Source organism: Lethenteron reissneri, chromosome 69 (genome assembly GCF_015708825.2).
Source record: "Lethenteron reissneri isolate LAM-NWPU_2019-01 chromosome 69, ASM1570882v1, whole genome shotgun sequence".
NCBI classification, from domain to species: Eukaryota; Metazoa; Chordata; class Hyperoartia; order Petromyzontiformes; family Petromyzontidae; genus Lethenteron; species Lethenteron reissneri.
The window spans coordinates 6,272,516-6,293,089 of NC_083847.1; positions in this window are offsets into that span (position 1 = coordinate 6,272,516).

The following is a 20,574-nucleotide window of genomic DNA, read 5'->3' on the forward strand; positions in this document are numbered from 1 at the left end:
CTTTCTCGTCTGATCGTTAAAAAAATTAACCCGTAAAAATAAAGTTTTTCACTATAAATCCTTTATATGCGTGGCATCGGTTTCATTTTATTATTCATTTCTGTTTTTCTTGAGTAAGAGCTTCATTTTTATCACATTGGTATTTTAAATTAAATATGAAATATTTTTTTTCCTAAAAAGTGGAAAATTTTGGAAAAAAATTTTCACTAAAATAAATTGTCACGCACAACGAGTCTGTGTGCAAAAAGTCAGCTCGATTGGATCACGGGAAGTGGGTTAAAAAAACGACCGAAAGATTTGCACGGTCGTAAGCGCGCAAGCAAGCAAGCAAGTGAACTTAATATAAAGGATTTAAAAAAGGAGGGAGGGAGGTGGGGAGAGTGGGAGGGGAGGGGAGGGAGGGAGTGGAGAAAGGGGGGAGGTGGGGAGGTGGGGAGGGAGGGGGTGGTTGTGCACAACCGAGGGGACGTGCGAGTGATGAAAAGGGAAGAGCGATGGAGTTTTCACGGCAGAGTGGCGGTGATGGTGGCATGAATCAGCGTGGTGGTGGCTTTTGGCTGGCCATCGCACGCTACACAATGCATTGAACGCTACACAATGCATTGCACGCTACACAATGCATTGAATGCTACATAACGCATCGCACGCTACGCAATGCATCGAACACTACACAATCCATTACGCGTTACACAATGCATCCTACGCTACAATGCATTGTATACTACATAATGCATTGTATACTACACAATCCATTGTGTAGTGTATAGTGTAGTGTATAGTGTATTGTAGAAAGTAGAAAGTAGTGTATAGTGTAGCGTGTAGTGTATAGTGTAGCGTGTAGTGTATAGTGTAGTGTATATTGTATAAAGTATTGTATAGTGTAGCGTGTAGTGTATAGTGTAGTGTATAGTGTAGTGTATATTGTAGAAAGTAGTGCATAGTGTAGCGTGTAGTGTATAGTGTAGTGTATAGTGTAGTGTATATTGTAGTGTACAGTGTAGTGTATGTGCGTTGAACTTTTTTCGCACCGTAGCCTCGCCAACCACAGTAATGGGAGACTCGTTGGGGGATCGGAACCATTCGATCGAGGCCGTGTGTGCGTGCGCCCGTGCGTGGTGGGATGGCGAAGCTAAAATTACTCGCGTCGGCTGTGGGAGCGTTGGTAACAGACCGGAGATAAGTAGCGAATGTAAAAATAAGTGGATTACGGAGGTATGCACGTATGCGTGCGTGGACGCGCCTCGAGGAAGTCTTGACTTCTTCCCGCATCCTTAATCCTCCGACACGAGTGTCAACACTTGCCCATCACACATGCAGAGAGAGAGATGTGTGCGTGTGTGTGTGTGTGCATTCATAGTGGGGAGCGGTGGTGCAGCGGTTAGCGCTACGCTGCGCTACGAACCTGGCGACCCGGGTTCAATTCCCGCTCATGGCCAAAATCAGTGACGATTATCTGAACCGGTCCTGGGCCTCCCCTAGGTGGACTCAGCCTCAAATGAGTACCTGGTGCGGTGTGTAAACATCGCCACTGGGGGAGACAAAGGCGGCCGGGCCGTAGTGCTGGCCACCCCCTCGTGTGCCGTACCGACCTTCATAGGTGCTCGCTAACAGCACTTGACCCAACCAGTCTGTTCAGGCTATACGGGGAGGTGTCTTTGTGTGGGTTGTGTGGGGTAGTGTTCGGGGGGGGGGGGGTAGAGAGAGAAAGTGAGTACCCATCATCACCAGGGCCTATCCCTCTACCGCCGCATGTCCGTCGTCGGAACGCCGGGGCCTAATTGAGGAAATGTATCCACGTGGAGCTCCGATGGGTGGTGGCCGGGGCGTGGTGCTGGCCACCCACCCTCTCGTGTGCCATAGCGCCCGGCCTTCATAGGCGCTGCTACTCGCTAACAGCACTTGCCCCAACAGTCTGTGAAGGCTACACGGGGGATCTTTGCACGAATTGTAATCCGGGGGGTGAAGTGGTTTCATTGGGCGGAAAATCTACGATCCCACTGGGATTTTTGCACACAACGTTGGTGTACGGTGCTTTTTCTGCAATATTTTGCTGTCTTTTCGTGGATTTTCTGTTTGCACTTTGAGATGTTTTCTTGTTCATGTTTTTGTTTGTTGCGGTTGCACCCGATTCAAGAGTCGAATGGCTCACAGGGCTACACCTAATACATGAAACTTGAAAATGAAAACGATGACATCAATGGGCCGCTCCATGGCGACAGCGAGTGCGCTTTCCACAAGGGCTCACTAGAGGGCAGATTCCGGAAGTCACGGAGGTCGGCTCAGGACACGACAGTCTGGGCGAACCCGCGAGAGAGCACGTGACCGCACGAGGGGGCACCACGGGGGCTCCCCAGAAGGGGGTGAGCCAGACCACGTGATATGGGCCTAAACTCTTCGCGAAGGATCGAGAAGGGGGGCGTGACCAGGGGCCGAGCCCGACCACGTGACGGGAGATGGAAGTGAACAGGGCTGTTCAACATTCACAATCGCTGCCCGATGCGGCAACCTCCCCCCCCCCCCGCCCTTCTCGGGTCAATATAAAGTCTGATTCTCTCACCTGAAGGCGGTCGCTTGTTGTTGCGATCGAAACGTCGTGATCTACGATTATGATTTGAAGCTTTCGTGACTGCAGGAATCCATACTTTTTGGTTCTTTCGGTAAAGTCACGTAGAGTGTCAAATGAAATTAATCTCGATGTTTCGGGCGCAACACAAGTGCCCCTTCCCACCGGAAGATGGACGCTTGTGTTGCGCCCGAAACGTCGTCATTTATTTTATTTTATTACTTTTTCTACCCACGTGACTTTACCGAAAGAAGCAGAGAGTATGGATTCCTGCAGTCACGAAAGCTTCAAATCAAGAAGGGATTCATATTCTTTGGGTCTTTCTGTAAAGTCACGTAGACAGAACAATTATACACGTATATAATAGCCCAGATATGTCCTTCTGTGACTGTGATTAACGCCCCCGGATTGGTTGAAGTGCATCACGTGACCGCGAGCTAGCAGCCAACCAGAGGTGCGCCCCTCCGAAACATGTACGCCCCCAGATTGGTTGAAGTGCGTCACGTGACCCAACAGTCTGTTACAGGCTACACGGGGGATACGTACGGTGCGAAAGAAGTTTAACATACACACACAGAGACCCACAGACACCCAGACCTATAGAGACCCACAGAGACCCACAGACACCCAGATCCATGGAAACCTACAGAGACCCACAGACATCCAGACCCATAGAGACCCACAGAGACCCACAGACACCCAGACCCATAGAGACCCACAGAGATCCACAGACACCCAGATCTATAGAGACCCATAGAGACCCACAGACACCCAGATCCATGGAAACCTACAGAGACCCACAGACACCCAGACCCATAGAGACCCACAGAGACCCACAGACACCCAGACCCATAGAGACCCACAGAGACCCACAGACACCCAGACCCATAGAGACCCATAGAGACCCACAGAGACCCACAGACACCCAGACCCATAGAGACACACAGAGATCCACAGACACCCAGATCTATAGAGACCCACAGAGACCCACAGACACCCAGATCCATAGAGACCCATAGAGACCCACAGAGACCCACAGACACCCAGACCCATAGAGACCCACAGAGATCCACAGACACCCAGATCTATAGAGACCCACAGAGACCCACAGACACCCAGACCCATAAACACCCACAGAGAACTATAGAGGCCCATAGATCAGCTTGGTTGGCTATGTACGGCGCTGTTTGGGAGCACCTACGAAGGCCCTGGTACAGGGGTAGATAACCAACACCACGCCCGGCCGCCTTTGTCTCCCCAATGCTGATGCCGTCCAGCGCACAACCACACCAGATACTCGTTTAAGGCTGAATCGACCTAGGGGAGGGCGGGGGAGGGGTGGGAGCTTCCAGGAGCCGGCTAGAATATTCGCACGCGTTTAAGGGTTATTTGGCTTCCGCTATAAATGTCCACGTGATGATGATGACGACAAGCCACGTGGTTGATCTGCTATCGTTTGTGAAAGGCAGGGTAGCTTTTGAATACAGTCTAGTATTAACACATTCCTCCTGCGGAGGGAGCTGGTAAGAACGTTGGGTTGCTCGGTCAATGGCCAGGGTCAACGGCGGCGTGGTGTATTCCGCAAATATGGCCGACTGTGAGGGCGGGCACAAGCCGGCGTGAGTAGGTTAAACGTTGAGTTTTATAAGGGCACCACGGGGTGACCAGCCCCTCCCCACCCAGCCCCACCCCTACCACCCCCCACCCAGCCCCACCCTCCCCACCCAGCCCCTCCCCACCCTCCCCACCCAGCCCCTCCCCACCCTCCTCACCCAGCCCCTCCCCACCCTCCCCTCCCCACCCAGCCCCACCCCTCTCACCCCCCACCCAGCCCCACCCTCCCCACCCAGCCCCTCCCCACACTCCCCACCCAGCCCCTCTCCACCCTCCCCACCCAGCCCCTCCCCACCCTCCCCTCTCCACCCAGCCCCTCCCTCCCCACCAAGCCCCTCCCTGCACGACGGACGGACGGACACAATAATCCCCTGTGGGCTGGTGTAACCAGGAGGTTCCTACCAGTATAAGAGATACGTAGCATCTCAGTTGGGGGCCCTTAGCTTGCAAAATAAAAAATCGATTAGTTTAAGTTATATAAACATATTAATAATATGTTGACATGGAATGTTGGACCCCCTGAAACTGCATTCCCCATGCCACGTGGCTGGCACGGTGGAATCTGGCACGGATTTAGCTGAATTCAAAGAAATGCGAAATCCTTCAGCTGCGCCGGGCAGGCTCGCGGACACGAGCCGTTACGATCCCCTCGAGCATGCAGAGAGAGGAGAGAGAGGAGAGAGAGGAGAGAGAGGAGAGACCCCCCCCCCCCACCCCTAGACCAGAGGTCGCAAACGGGTTTTGATTCCTTACCCGTACCCGTACCCGGCTGCACCAGGGTCGTAAACGGGTACCCGTACCCGGCCGGGTACAGGTAAGCCGTATGCTACCCGAAATGAGTGACAAACGGTTACTCACCAGTGACTCACGGTCTACCGTACCTGTACCCGGCCGCACCAGGGTCGTAAACGGCTACCCGTACCCGGCCGGGTACGGGTAGCCGGGTATCGGGTAGGGTACGGGTATCGGGTACCCGTTTGCGACCTCTGCCCTAGACTCAGCGCTTAAAGCCAGAATCTCATGATGGCGATGCCTCAGTGTCCACTGAAACGATACGGTAAAGTCACGTCGGTAAAAAAATAAATGAAAACAACTCAATAAAATCACGACGTTTCGGAGGCAACACAAACTTGTTTTCATTTCTTTTATTTTTTTTACCTACGTGGCTTTACCGAATAAACCAAAGAGTAGGAATCCTTGCAGTCATGAAAGCTTCAAATCTCGATACGGAGCAAGCCTCGTCGTAGACAATTGCATCTGCGGTGCATTCATCGATTCACGGTTAGCCAGAAGCCACCGCTGCCGTGAGGATGATGACTGGATATTCATATTCTTAGGTTTTTTCGGTAAAGTCACGTAGGTAAAACATTAAAATTAATAATCATTAACTTGATACAGCTGTCGTGGCTGTGACGGTTCCACCTGAAGACGGAAGCTTGTGTTGCCTCCGAAACGTCGTGATTTTTATTTTATTTTACTTTTATTAATTTTAATGTTTTACCTACGTGACTTTACCGAAAAAACCCAAGAATATGAATCCTTGCAGTCACGAAAGCTTCAAATCTAGAATTAGATGATGACTGGAGTTTGTGTGACGATGGTTTATAGCTCGTTGACAAAGGGGCCGTCCATAAATGACGTCACGCACCTAGGGGGTCAGGGGGGGGGTCAGACATTTGTGACGATGTGTGACGAGGGGGGGGGTGTTTGAGAAATGTGACGTCACATCAAAATGCGCAACTTTAAATAAATACAGACAATGCGTTCTGCTTAATTAAAAACTTTTTTATAAATGTTTTCTCCTACAACATCAGAGTGCAGCGCCACATTAAATACGCACTACAATGACAATAGTTTAAAGCGATTTGAAACATGTTTTTTTTTGGGGGGGGGGGGCAGAGCTTTGTGACGTCATATTTGAGGGGGGGGTCTGACTTTTTGTGACGCCGAGTGATTGAAGGGGGGGGGGGAGGGTCAAAAATCGTCCAAAATCGCGTGACGTCATTTATGGACGGCCCCCATGGGAAGAACGTCTACCACGGTCGTGGCGACCGGTTCAGATAATCGTCACTGGTAAGGTTGTTGGTGGCCGTGAGCGGGAATCGAACTCGGGTCGCCGGATTCGTAGCGCAGCGTAGCTGCTGACTACTACACTACAGCTCCCCGCACACACACAGACACACACACAGACACACACACAGACACACACAGACACACACACACAGACACACACACACAGACACACACACAGACACACACACAGACACAGACACACACAGACACACACACAGACACACAGACACATTAATGCACACACACAGACACATTAATGCACACACACAGACACACACACAGACACACACACAGACACACACACACAGACACACACACAGACACACACTCACACACACACACTCACACAGACACACACACACTCACACAGACACACACACACTCACACAGACACTCACACAGACACACACACAGACACACACACAGACACACACACTCACACAGACACACACACAGACACACACAGACAGACACACACATTAATGCACACACACACGCATGAACGCACACACACACACACACGATAATACACACACACACATCAATGCACACACACACGTTCACACACACATCAATGCACACACACGTTCACACACACATCAATGCACACACACGTTCACACACACATCAATGCTCACACACGTTATCACGTTAACACACACACACATTACTTACATGGGCACGCACGCGCGCGAGCCCCAAATGAAGACCAATGAATGAAAGCGGCTGCACCGCCCCATCCACTCCACCTGCCTGGCGCCTGTTGCGTGCCCAGTCCACCAGAGTCAGCGAAAGGGGATCGTCGACTGGAGACTGATCGAGAGCGAATTAGCGAGCACACGTTGCTGCCTCTCTGTCTCTGTCTCTCTCTCGCTCTGTGTGTTTCTCGCTCTGTGTGTCTCTCTGTCTCTGTGTGTGTCTCTCTCTCTCTGTGTGTCTCTCTCTGTCTCTGTCTGTATCTCTGTCTCTGTGTCTCTCTGTGTCTATCTGTCTCTCTCTCGCTCTGTCTCTGTCTTTCTCTCGCTCTGTGTGTCTCTCGCTCTGTGTGTCTCTCTGTCTCTGTGTGTCTCTCTCTCTGTCTCTCTCTCTCTGTCTCTCTCTCGCTCTGTCTGTTTCTCTGTCTCTGTGTCTCTCTGTGTCTCTCTGTCTCTCTCTCGCTCTGTCTCTGTCTCTCTCTCGCACTGTGTGTCTCTCTGTCTCTGTGTCTCTCTCTGGCTCTGTCTCTCTGTCTCTGTGTCTCTTTGTGTCTCTCTCTGTCTCTCTCTCGCTCTGTCTGTCTCTCTGTCTCTGTGTCTCTCTCTGTGTCTCTCTGTGTCTCTCTGTGTCTCTCTGTGTCTCTCTCTCTCTCGCTCTGTCTCTGTGTCTCTCTCGCTCTGTGTCTCTCTCGCTCTGTGCGTCTCTCTATCTCTGTGTCTCTCTCTGTCTCTCTGTCTCTGTCTGTCTCTCTGTCTCTCTCTCTCTGTGTCTCTATCTGTGTCTCTCTGTGTCTCTCTGTGTCTCTCTCTCTCTCTGTCCCTCGCTCTCTCTCTCTCTCTCTGTATCTGTCTCTCTCTGTCTGTCTCTCTGTCTGTCTCTGTCTCTCTGTCTGGCGTGCACGATGACCACCACAGCCACGTGACTTTTCTTTCGTGCTGTGCGCGGTGCTTGTAGCGCCACATCGCGTGGAGTTGCAGCGTTTATTTTCATTTGTTTGCTGGTGACTTTTTGTATTTCGAATCGAAATCGCCTCCAGTGCTGTTGCTGCTGGTGGCAATAAAAGTTGTTGAAAAGTCAAAGTCTGTCTCTCTCTGTCTCTCCCCTCATTGCGGCCGCCCCCAGTGGAAACAAACGTACAAGTCTCCCGTAGCCAAACGCTGCGGTGACCTCCAGTGGAGGTTGGCACACTGCACGTTGCCATCGGCCGTGCGGCCCGGCCGAATCTCTTGCCGGGGGTAACAGATTTGTGCATTTCCAGCGGTGCCAGGGAGGATCTGCCCCACCGGTACTTACGCTGCCAGCGGCTCAAACCAATGTTCCGCCTTTTGGGGGACATCTTCAGGAAACTGAGGGTGTCCTTCTACAACAGCAGCAGCAACTGCAGCAGCAGCAACTGCAGCAGCAGCAGCAGCAACTGCAGCAGCAGCAGCAACTGCAGCAGCAACAAACTGCAGCTCCCTTTGATGCTGTTAATCCTGCATAATGCACATGCATATGTAGTACTAATCACATTCCTGCATTTCCCATAAATATGCTAAATTCCACTTGATATGCACATTCCTTTGTCAAGGCGCCCAGTTTATATATATGCTCCAAGCTCGTGTGCTGTTTCATTCAGACTCTGTCTCCCCAACAGACCTGGTTTTCACCTGAGGACGGCTGCTTGCGTTGTGGCCGAAACGTTGTGAGAATTATTTTATTATGTTTTATTTTTATTATTTTATTACTTCCCTTCTACGTGACTTTACCGATAGAACCAAGAAGATGAACAGCAGCTTCGTATATGGGGTGGTGCCTTACCTGGCTAACAAGCGCCATGACCTCGCCAACTTCGCCTGTGCTCAGGCGAAGATGGCGGTGTACAGAACGAGGAAAAAGATGCTAGAAGGTGACACTGACGGCTGCTCTGTAGAGCTTCCAGTGTTCAGGGGCCTACTTAAGGCGCGGCTCCGGCTGGAGCACGCCATGTACCACACACGTGTCGGTGATGTGCACGTCTTCTTCGAACGCTGTGGAGCCGGAAAAGCCCCTCTCTGTACCAGCGTGGACGGCACCCTCGTGTTCACCTTCTGAAGCGCTCGCTCGTCACCGTGGCGTGCGCGATGACCACCACCACCACGTGGCTTTCTTTCGTGTTGTGCGCCGGTGCATTTAGCGCCACAGCGCGTGGATTTGTAGCGTTTGTTTGTGTTGTTGGTGACTTTGTGTATTTCATATCGGAATCGCCTCCAGTGCTGTTGCTGCTGGCGGCAATAAAAAAGTCGTTTAGTTAAAGTCTCTGTGTCTCTCACTCTCTCTGTCTCTCTGTGTCTCTGTTTCTCTCTCACTCTGTGTCTCTGTCTCTCACTCTGTGTCTCACTCTGTGTCTCAATCTGTGTCTCTCTCTGTCTCTCACTCTGTGTCTCACTCTGTGTCTCACTCTGTGTCTCACTCTGTGTCTCACTCTGTGTCTCACTCTGTGTCTCACTCTGTGTCTCACTCTGTGTCTCACTCTGTGTCTCACTCTGTGTCTCACTCTGTGTCTCACTCTGTGTCTTTGTCTCCCTGGCCTCTTCCCCCGCTCTCCCCCCTCTCTCTCTCTCTCTCCTGGTCTCTGAGGCTCGTCGCGTCCACCCCCCGCCTCTCTCCCCTCGGCGCTCCACTGCGTCGTCTCTTTGCAATGTGGGGGTCAATTCAGGGCGACCAACACAGATGACCTCACGTTTTGGCTTTTTGTTGTTGTTGTTTTTACTTATAATTTATTACAAACGAACACACAAAGACAAAGATCCCCCGTGTAGCCTGCAACAGACTGTAGGGGCAAGTGATGTTAGCGAGTAGAAGAGCCTATGAACAGACAAAGACAAAGATCCCCCGTGTAGCCTGCAACAGACTGTAGGGGCAAGTGCTGTTAGCGAGTAGAAGAGCCTATGAACACACAAAGACAAAGATCCCCCGTGTAGCCTGCAACAGACTGTAGGGGCAAGTGCTGTTAGTGAGCACCTATGAACACACAAAGACAAAGATCCCCCGTGTAGCCTGCAAGAGACTGTAGGGGCAAGTGCTGTTCGCGAGCACCTATGAACAGACAAAGACAAAGATCCCCCGTGTAGCCTGCAACAGACTGTGGGGGCAAGTGCTGTTAGCGAGTAGAAGAGCCTATGAACACACAAAGACAAAGATCCCCCGTGTAGCCTTCACAGACTGTCGGGGAAAGTGCTGTTAGCGAGCACCTATGAACAGACAAAGACAAAGATCCCCCGTGTAGCCTGCAACAGACTGTAGGGGCAAGTGCTGTTAGCGAGCACCTATGAACACACAAAGACAAAGATCCCCCGTGTAGCCTTAACAGACTGTAGGGGCAAGTGCTGTTAGCGAGCACCTATGAACACACAAAGACAAAGATCCCCCGTGTAGCCTGCAACAGACTGTAGGGGCAAGTGCTGTTCGCGAGCACCTATGAACAGACAAAGACAAAGATCCCACGTGTAGCCTGCAAGAGACTGTAGGGGCAAGTGCTGTTAGCGAGGAGAAGAGCCTATGAACAGACAAAGACAAAGATCCCCCGTGTAGCCTGCAACAGACTGTAGGGGCAAGTGCTGTTAGCAAGTAGCAGAGCCTATGAACACAAAGACAAAGATCCCCCGTGTAGCCTGCAACAGACTGTAGGGGCAAGTGCTGTTAGCGAGCAGCAGCGCATGTGAACACGTAAAGACAAAGATCCCCCGTGTAGCCTTCACAGACTGTTGGGGCAAGTGCTGTTAGCGAGTAGCAGCAGCGCCTATGAACAGGCCGCCTTTGTCTCCCCAGTGGCGACGCTCACGCACCGCACCAGGTACTAATTTGAGTCTGAGTTGACCTAGGGGAGGCTCCAAGGCTACTTCGGATATGTGAGCGAGAATCACACACGACCCACAGATACGCGCACCACACGCATACCACAATTCCCCCACTGCAACTTTCTTTGATATTTTAGGAGCGGTCGGGGGTGTGGGAGGGGAGGGGAGGGCCGGAATTCCACTCTAACCGGTCGCCAGTTATCTTGGACGCAAAATCCCGTGGGGAGATCATCCCAAAGCTGTCAGCCCATGCCGGGTTTGACCACGCAGGTTCTTGTGCAGGGCCAAACTCAAGCAATGTTTGTGTCTATTTGTTTTGTGTTTCTCTCCTTGTGATTATGGGACTTTGTAGGGTGAACGTTGAGATGTATGCGGGGCACGGGGTGAGCAATGAGGTCTGTAATAAGTTAGGTATTGATAAGGGGTTGAAAGGCATGTGTTACAAAACTACTATATACTACGATACATTATATACTACACTACTACTATACACTTCTATACACTACTACTATACATTATACACTACTACGATACATTGTACACTACACTACTACCATACACTACTTTACACTATATACTACACTACTACTATACATTATACACTACACTACTACTATACACTACTACTATACATTATACACTACACTACTACTATACACTACTACTATACATTATGTAATGCGGGCGCGGGCGACCTCCCGGATGTGACGTCACGGAGAGGTGGAGTTAGGTGACGTGGGAGGAAAGGTTAAGGTTCTTAAGGGAGGAGACCGGAAGAGGAAGGCAGAACGAGTGGGACTGGACCAGAGTAAGGCCACGTGGGCAAAGCCAAGGGGTGGCAGCGGCGGCCAGCGGTGGCCAGCTAAGGGAGCAGCCAGCGGAGCTGCGAGAGAAGACAGCGGTGGGGCGGCTGGAGAGAAGGCGGACGAGGAGCTGCGGGGAACACAGCCGGCGAGGCTGTGTGTGAGGGAGAGGCTACGAGAGCGACGAGAAGAGAGAGAGGCTGAGAGAACGACGAGGGGAGAAACTGCAGGAGAGCAGTATCAGTGTCAGTATAGAGTCTTATAGAAGGACAGCCGTGCGGGTTAAGAGAGAAGAACCGAATAAAGGACACCAAGCCAGACATCGTGGTCGAGTCCTTTATTACATTGGTGTCGGAAGTGCAACGGCATGTCGAAACAAGTGAGAAAGAAAAATGTTCCAGCGCCGGCATCGGCTTCTTCGTCCGAAGACGAAGACTTCCCTCCAAACATGGATCCTGCCAGGGTGGTGGAGGAGAGCCCTGCTGAAACGAGTGCGGGGACGGGAGTGGAAGATGTAGCCACAGTGTCAGGGCCGCCGACACCATCAGACGCTGATCGGCGATGGCTGCAGGTGGCTGAGCAACTGGAGACTCTCAAGGACGCCCTGGGCCAATTGTGTCATCTCGTCACCCCAAGCACGGCGACGGAGAGAGCGGAGAGTGCTCCACAGGCCGCCACGGGTTCTTCACTCCCGGCGCCATGGGCCACGCGGCAGGAGGCCGCCATCTTGCGCGTGCCGCGGCGGGAATCCGCCATCTTGACCACGCCGCGATTCGACGCCATTTTGAATTTGCCTCCGGAGGAACCATCGGCGGAGGGCGGAGTGAAGCGAAGTCGGAGTCGCCATCTCACCACGGTCAAGGAATTCGCCATTGGGGGCGACTGGAGCGCTTTCGCCTGCAGATTTTTAGCGGCGGTCCGTTCTGCGAGATGGACCGATGCTGAGGCCTTGGAAGTGTTGCCGACTCTTCTGGACGACGAATCTGTTCGTTTTTTTCGCTCCATTAAGGCCGAGAAGAAGAGGACATTATATGGAGTTTTTCAAGAAATGGCCGACGCCTACGAGCCACCTGACGACGCGCATCGGCGATTCGCTCAACGACAACGAGCGCCCGAGGAGTCGCCTGTGGCGTACAGGGGTGCAGTGCTTGATTTGGCTATGGCCGCGTATCCAGATACAACGCCTGACCTGCTCGAGCCTCTCATCTTGGGCAAGATGCTCGAGCTGTCGCGGGATCTTGGGATTCCCATGCCGGTGTGCGGGCATGAGAAGCTCACCTCCCGGGCGGCGGCGAAATGTCTGGATGCACAATTCAACCTACGACGATGGAAACAGGTCACGGCGTGGACAGGGGGGCCCGTCGCGGAGGGTGGCGCTCTGGGTTGGGACCCTACGAAGTCGGTATACGTGCCGGATGAGCGGGGCCCTCAGGAGCTGACGGCCGCCTCGGTGCCATGGTCAGGCCGCGGTGGACCGGCCTCTCGTGCTGCACCGCCGATACGCGGGCGGCGCGATGCAAGGCCTGCGCTTCGGCGCAACGACGCCGATTGCTTCCGCTGCGGACGGAAGGGCCACTACGCGAAGGACTGCTGGGCCCGCATCCCGGGTCCGCCACAACAGGAGGCCTCATTACCGGCCAAGCCGCCCAAGGATCCACCGAAACAGGCAAGTCGGCACGCACCAGACACCCGGCAAGGCTTTACACCTCACCCATCACCTTCGTTGTGCGGTCATAGTGTTGTTGTTAAAGAGGGACCTTCGACGGGGCCTTGTCGCTCTGTGACGCAGTGGCGCAAATTGGCACGGAGGGTTGTTGCGGCCGCTACGGGTTCGTCCACCGTGCCGGGGTCTATACAAGGGGTGGGCGTGCGCATTTTGGTCGATTCCGGGGCGTCCGCGACTATTATTTCGGATGTCATTTTTCATCTGTTAGGCATCCCACCCGGGGCCGTGCGTCCGGTTTACGGGTCGTGCGTCGCTGCGAACGGGGGTAGTATGGGCATCGTGGGCCAGGTGGACGCTAAAATATCTATTGGGGATGTGTCGGCCTCGGGCGTTGTGTTGATTTCAAGATCCTTGGCAGTTCCCTGTTTATTGGGCACTGATTTTCTGGCTAAGATGCCTATTTTGATCAAAATTAATGAGAATTGTATTGAACTGCCGGGTGGCCGTCAAATTTCGTTTCTGCCGTCGCCCTGGGGGCGACCTGCTTCGGCCGTACAAGTGCAGGCGCTATCCGTGGCATCTGTTGATATTCCACCTGGTTCACAGATGCTTATTCCCCTGCGGTATCGGAAGCCCCTGCCTGGTCGGCTGGGAGCGGTTGGGATCTTGTTGTCACCTTCAGCCTCGATAACGGCCGGATCGGCGCTGGTCGGAGCGCAGACCATCGTCCGGCCAGATCAATTACCGTTTTTGCAGGTGCTCAATGCGGGTACGGAAAATGTCTGTGTCCCAGCCGGCACGGTTGTGGCACATGCCACCACGGCATTTACGGCTCACGATTGTTCGCATAGCCAGGGAGTGGTTGCTGGTGTTTCCGAGCCTGTGGCTTCGGATGACCGCTGGATTGCTAGCTTATGTGACGGAAATTCTTCCCTGTCTGTGGATCAACGGGGTGCGCTTCATAAATTGTTATTGACGTATTCCGATGTGTTTAGCTCCAATGATTTGGATTTGGGACGCACCTCATTGCTTCACCATCACATTGCTACAGGCGACGCTGCCCCTATTCGGTTGAATTCGCACCGAATGAGTCCGGCCGAGCGAGAACACGTTCGGGGGGCAGTGGAGGATATGTTGGCTGCGGATATTATATCGCCGTCGAACAGCCCATGGGGCGCGCCTGTGGTTTTGGTTAAGAAAAAGGATGGCAAATTGCGATTCTGTGTTGACTTTCGAAAATTGAATAAGATATCGGTGGCAGATGCGTATCCCCTGCCGCGTATGGACGACTCCCTCGACGCATTGTCGGGGGCTAAGTATTTCTCTACACTGGACCTCTCTTCGGGATTTTGGCAGCTTCCCCTTGACGAGCCCTCACGGGAGAAGACCGCATTCCGTACGCCGCAGGGGTTGTTTCAATTTAACTGCCTTCCGATGGGGCTGAATGCGGCCCCTGCCACATTTCAAAGGCTCATGGAACTCGTTTTGACGGGGTTGCAGTGGGAGACATGTCTCATATATTTGGACGATATCATCGTCTTCAGCCGCACATTTGATGAACATTTAAGGCGGCTGGAGACGGTGTTCGCGAGGATGCGCTCCGCGAACTTGAAATTTAAACCAAAGAAATGTCACCTACTGCAACGGTCCGTCCGTTATTTGGGGCACATCGTGAGTGCTGAGGGGGTGTCTACGGACCCGGAAAAAACGGCGTGCGTCCGAGATTGGCCGACTCCGGTCACCGTGGGGGATGTACGTCGCTTTCTGGGATTTGCCTCGTATTATCGAAGATTTGTACCGAATTTTGCGACCATCGCGAGGCCCTTGCACCTCCTTACGGGTAAGGGACGTAAGTTTGCGTGGGGACCGCCGGAAGAGGCGGCCTTTCAGAGTCTGCGTAATCTGTTGGCTACCGCCCCCAACATTGGATTATCCGGATTTCAATCAACCGTTCATTCTTGATACGGATGCGAGCGACACAGGTATTGGCGCGGTGTTGTCTCAGTCTAAAGGGGGCGTAGAGCGCGTTGTTGCGTATGGTAGCCGGGTCCTGTCGCCCGCGGAAACACGCTACTGTGTCACTCGCAGGGAACTCTTAGCCGTTGTTTTTTTCCTACGTCAGTTTCGACCGTACCTGTACGGCCGTTCCTTTATCGTACGTACGGATCATGCGGCCTTGCAATATGCCCTTAAAATGGATCAACCTTCCGGCCAGCTGTCGCGTTGGTTGGACACGCTGCAAGAATTTTCATTTCAAATTCACCATCGTAAAGGGGTGCGCCATGCGAACGCAGACGCACTTTCTAGGTTGCCGCAGCGCTCCCCTTGCAAATGTGCGTCGGGGACGCAGAGATGTGCGCCCAGCCTACCCCCCCCTCAGCCGGTGGTATTGGCTGTGGAGAAGTCGGATGCTACTGTGGAACCGGGGCCGACTGATGGGGTTTTGAATCTGCCACGGTCTGTTTGGATAAGGGAGCAAATGATGGATGAGTCGTTAGTGTCCTTGCGGAAGCGATCCAAAGTGGAGGTTGGGGGTCCGGTTACGGAGGGTGCGCCGGAAACCGCGGTCCGAGATGGTCTGCTTATGTGGAGGGAAAGTCTCCAGGAACACTGGCGTCTAGTGGTGCCTGCGTCCCTCCGATACGAGTTGATTAGAACTCTCCATTGTGACACGCTATTACATCTGGGTGTGCAGAAGACCTTGTTGACGTTGCAACGTCATTATTTTTGGCACGGCATGTCGACGGATGTCGTGGGGCACGTCCGCGCGTGCCCTGACTGTGCCCGGCGTAAGCCTCCTAAACATCCTTATGTGCCACCCTTACAGTCAATTCGGGTGTCTCGGGTCAATGAATTGGTGGCACTGGACATTTTGGGACCTTTCCCACCTTCGGCGAGGGGTAATAAATATTTGCTGGTCGGGGTTGAGTACCTCTCCCGTTGGCCGATGGCCTGGCCGTTGCCCGATCAATCGGCCGCGGCCATTACCGACGCCTTTTTGTTCGGATATGTTATGGACAAGGGTGCGCCGGAGAGACTCCTTACGGATCAGGGCCGAAATTTTTCTTCGAAATTATTGGCGGAAGTATGCGCGGGCCTAGGGACTAAGAAGGTCCGGACATCCCCATACCATCCGCAAACGGATGGTATGGTTGAGCGGCTAAACCGGACATTGTCTGCCATGCTGTGCCACACGGTGAGTGAGCAACAATCGGATTGGGACCTGCACATCCCGGGGGTGCTTTCGGCGTACAGGATGACTCCTCATGCGGCTACGGGTTATTCGCCATTTACCTTATGTATGGTCGGGAAAACGTGCCGCCAATGGATGTGCAGATGGGAACCGGTGTGAGGGGACCTTGTAAACCGCTTCCTGACTACATTCGGGACACTGTTCGCCGGGTCTCGGAGGCGCGGGAGAGTGCCCGTGTGGCTACGGCCAAAGCTCAGGCCCGAAATGAGAGGTACGCACGGCGTTCCAAAGGGGAGTGCCCCTGGAAGGTTGGGGACCTGGCCTGGCTCCATTGCCCGCAGGTGCGGCCGGGTACCTCTCCCAAATTTCACAAACCTTGGCGAGGGCCTGTCCGCCTCATTGAGGTTCCTAATCCTCAGTCGGCGCGTGTTCAAATTGGTTCTCGCCGCTGGTTTGTTCACACGTCGCGCTTGAAACCGTATGTTGCTCCCCTACATGATGCATCATCTCCCAATGTTGCCTTGCCGGGGTCTGTTGCTGCCGACTCTCCCCCGCCTGCGTCCATTGATCTTGCTAGAGCGCCTGTCGTACCTGTTCCAGGCAGGCCGGCCTTGACACCGGAGGGGACGAGGCGCTCTGCTCGGAGGGTGCCTGCCAGATCTGCGGGTCCTTCGAGCCCTGCAGCCCTTCCGACCCCGCTGCAGACGCATCCGCGGGACAAGCCCAAGACTGATCCTTCAAGGACACGGGACGTTGGTGGACTTCCAACAGCGACAGGGGGATTTCACCCTGTCGCTCCTCAAACTCAATCACGTTCCCGTTCCGCGGATGGGCCGCCGACCGTCCGGGACGGGCCGGCGACCCGCACACGCTCCAAATCCCTTGTGTTTCGTTGATTGTTATGTTGTATTGTTCTTACTGTGTATTTATTGCCTGCTTCTGCTACGTTATTGATTGTTGAGTTGTGTTGATTGTTTTTACTGTTATATTGCATGCTTGGTGTCCTTTGGTGTGTTACGCTCGGGTTCGCCCGCATTACTGTTGGTGTTGTTCAGCCGAGGTCGGCTGGGTTTTTCTCCACGGGGGAGGGTGGTGTAATGCGGGCGCGGGCGACCTCCCGGATGTGACGTCACGGAGAGGTGGAGTTAGGTGACGTGGGAGGAAAGGTTAAGGTTCTTAAGGGAGGAGACCGGAAGAGGAAGGCAGAACGAGTGGGACTGGACCAGAGTAAGGCCACGTGGGCAAAGCCAAGGGGTGGCAGCGGCGGCCAGCGGTGGCCAGCTAAGGGAGCAGCCAGCGGAGCTGCGAGAGAAGACAGCGGTGGGGCGGCTGGAGAGAAGGCGGACGAGGAGCTGCGGGGAACACAGCCGGCGAGGCTGTGTGTGAGGGAGAGGCTACGAGAGCGACGAGAAGAGAGAGAGGCTGAGAGAACGACGAGGGGAGAAACTGCAGGAGAGCAGTATCAGTGTCAGTATAGAGTCTTATAGAAGGACAGCCGTGCGGGTTAAGAGAGAAGAACCGAATAAAGGACACCAAGCCAGACATCGTGGTCGAGTCCTTTATTACAATTATACACTACACTACTGCCATACACTACTATACACTATATACTACACTACTACTATACATTATACACTACACTACTACTATACACTACTACTATACATTATACACTACACTACTACTATACACTACTACTATACATTATACACTACACTACTACTAAACACTACTACTACTAAACACTGTACACTACTACTATACACTACACTACTACTATACACTACTACTATACATTATACACTACACTACTACTATACACTACTACTATACATGATATACTACACTACTACTATACATTATACACTACACTAACACAATATACTAACGTATACTAACGTATATTGTGTTAGAGGAATTGAGTATTTGAGGTCCATACGGTGTACAGCCGTTCCAAAACGGGCAAGAAAATGTTTCGACAATCTGGTTGGAGAAGTTGTCGTCTGACCGCAAGTGTTGTGGTTAATGCAAACATGATCCCTTGTATAAAGGTGTCAGTTTTGTTGCCAGATAAAAGGGTAAAAAAAACAATGATCATATTTTGCTACTGGCAAAGGAGGATCCAATGGTGTAAATGCTTTCCCCGAGCTCTCATACTCTGATGGTGAATTGTCTTTGAGTTGTGCGCCTTTTGGCGTCATCTGGTCCAACACCATGTGAGACTGGGCTCTAAGAAAAGCTGTCTCGGGTGTGGACCAATCAATTTCAAGGACAGTGCATATCATTATCAGAGTTGTGTTTTCTGTTTGCATTTTGACCGCAAGTGTTGTGGTTAATGCAAACATGATCCCTTGTATAAAGGTGTCAGTTTTGTTGTCAGGTAAAAGGGTAAAAATCTACAGCAGCAAGCATCGTCATGGTCTGGATCGAACCCACGACCTCCTGCACACCAGGCGAGGTAGTCAACATCTCCTCGCCACCGTGATGATGATCATAGAGAGACACGCAAATTGGCCACGTTCTGTTTACGTGACAACCCTTACCAGTTGGCTGTGTCGGGTGGTGACGGGTTTAACGACACATTCATATATTTACGTGATCTAACCCCCCCCCCCCAAAAAAAACCTTTATTATGAATATTGGTCGCGAAAGCCAACGTGTTAGTACTGTGTTTGTTGTTTTAACGCTCTTATGTAACCCATGTCCCGACTGGATATCTGTGATGTAAAAAGGCCTTCATATCTCATCGGATTCCTCTCGTATAAATACAATATTCTGATTCTGTATCATCATCATCTGCAGCTGCTGCTATGCTCTGTGTGTGGCTGTGGTGTCGGGTTGCCCCAGTAAGCGTATGCTGTGGCATTGTTGGATAGCAAGCCGATTCATATTTAATTGCATGTTGTGGGATAACAAGCCGATTTATATTTAATTTCACATTAATTGCCCCTTCTAATTATTTGATCCGTCCGTACGGCCGCCTGGCTCGACATGAAAGTTCAGAATTCTTGCCCTTCACGCACAACAGGCCAAGTCTCAGAGAGACCGCGTGGCTAGGAGATGTTAACTACCTCGCCTGGTATACAGGAGGTGATGGGTTCGATCCCGACCATGACGCCTGCTGCTGTAGATTTGGAGTTTGCGTGTCTCTCTCATCATCATCATCACGGTGGCTGGGATATGTTGACTACCTCGCTTGGTATACAGGAGGTCGTGGGTTCTATCAAGACCCTGACGACGCCTGCTGCTGTAGATTTGGAGTCTGCGTCTCTCTCATCATCATCATCACGGTGGCTAGGAGATGTTGACTACCTCGCCTGGTACGCAGGAGGTCGTGGGTTCTATTAAAACCCTGACGACGCCTGCTGCTGTAGATTTGGAGTCTGCGTCTCTCTCATCATCATCATCATCACGGGGGCTATGAGATGTTAACTACCTCGCCTGCTGTGTAGGAGGTCGTGGGTTCTATCAAGACCCTGACGACGCCTGCTGCTGTAGATTTGGAGTTTGCGTCTCTCTCTTCCCGTGGCTACGTGGGTTTTTCTCCGGGTCCTGCGGGTTTGTTTCCGCACTCCCACATTCATAATCGACGTCTCTACGCGTTTCAGAGTTATTTGGCTGCTGGTGTCAATTTCCACCGATGACGATCAGCCGCAACTCTGTGGAGCTGCGATCATTTGCGAGGGTTAGGGTCGCCTCTGTAAACAAACAAAACTAAAAGAGCTACCACATCGCAGGCTCATTTGAGGGCGCTTGACTACACCTTGGTAAAACATTGTTTTTGTTTATTCTCATGAGGCCTTCTTTGCCAGTACCAAAATATAATAATAGGGGTTTTCCCCTAATGAAACCTCAGTTTTGTCGCCAAAAGACGCCTCCAACTTGGTAAAAAAAATGTTATTTTCATGAGGCCTCCTTTGCCAGTGTTGCGGTGTAAACTCACACGGAAACTAGATTCTATGTAAGGGCTATTGCCAGTTTATTAACTATTACACCACGTACAGAATGACCGGGCTTCACCAGAGGTAGCTACTTCTACACTCGGTCCTTCCCGTGGACGTTCCGGTACCCGCGTAACTCCTCGGCCTATCTTCACCGAACTCCCCACTAAGCCTACTCTTTCCTAGGTCTAGGCCTACTTTCCAGGC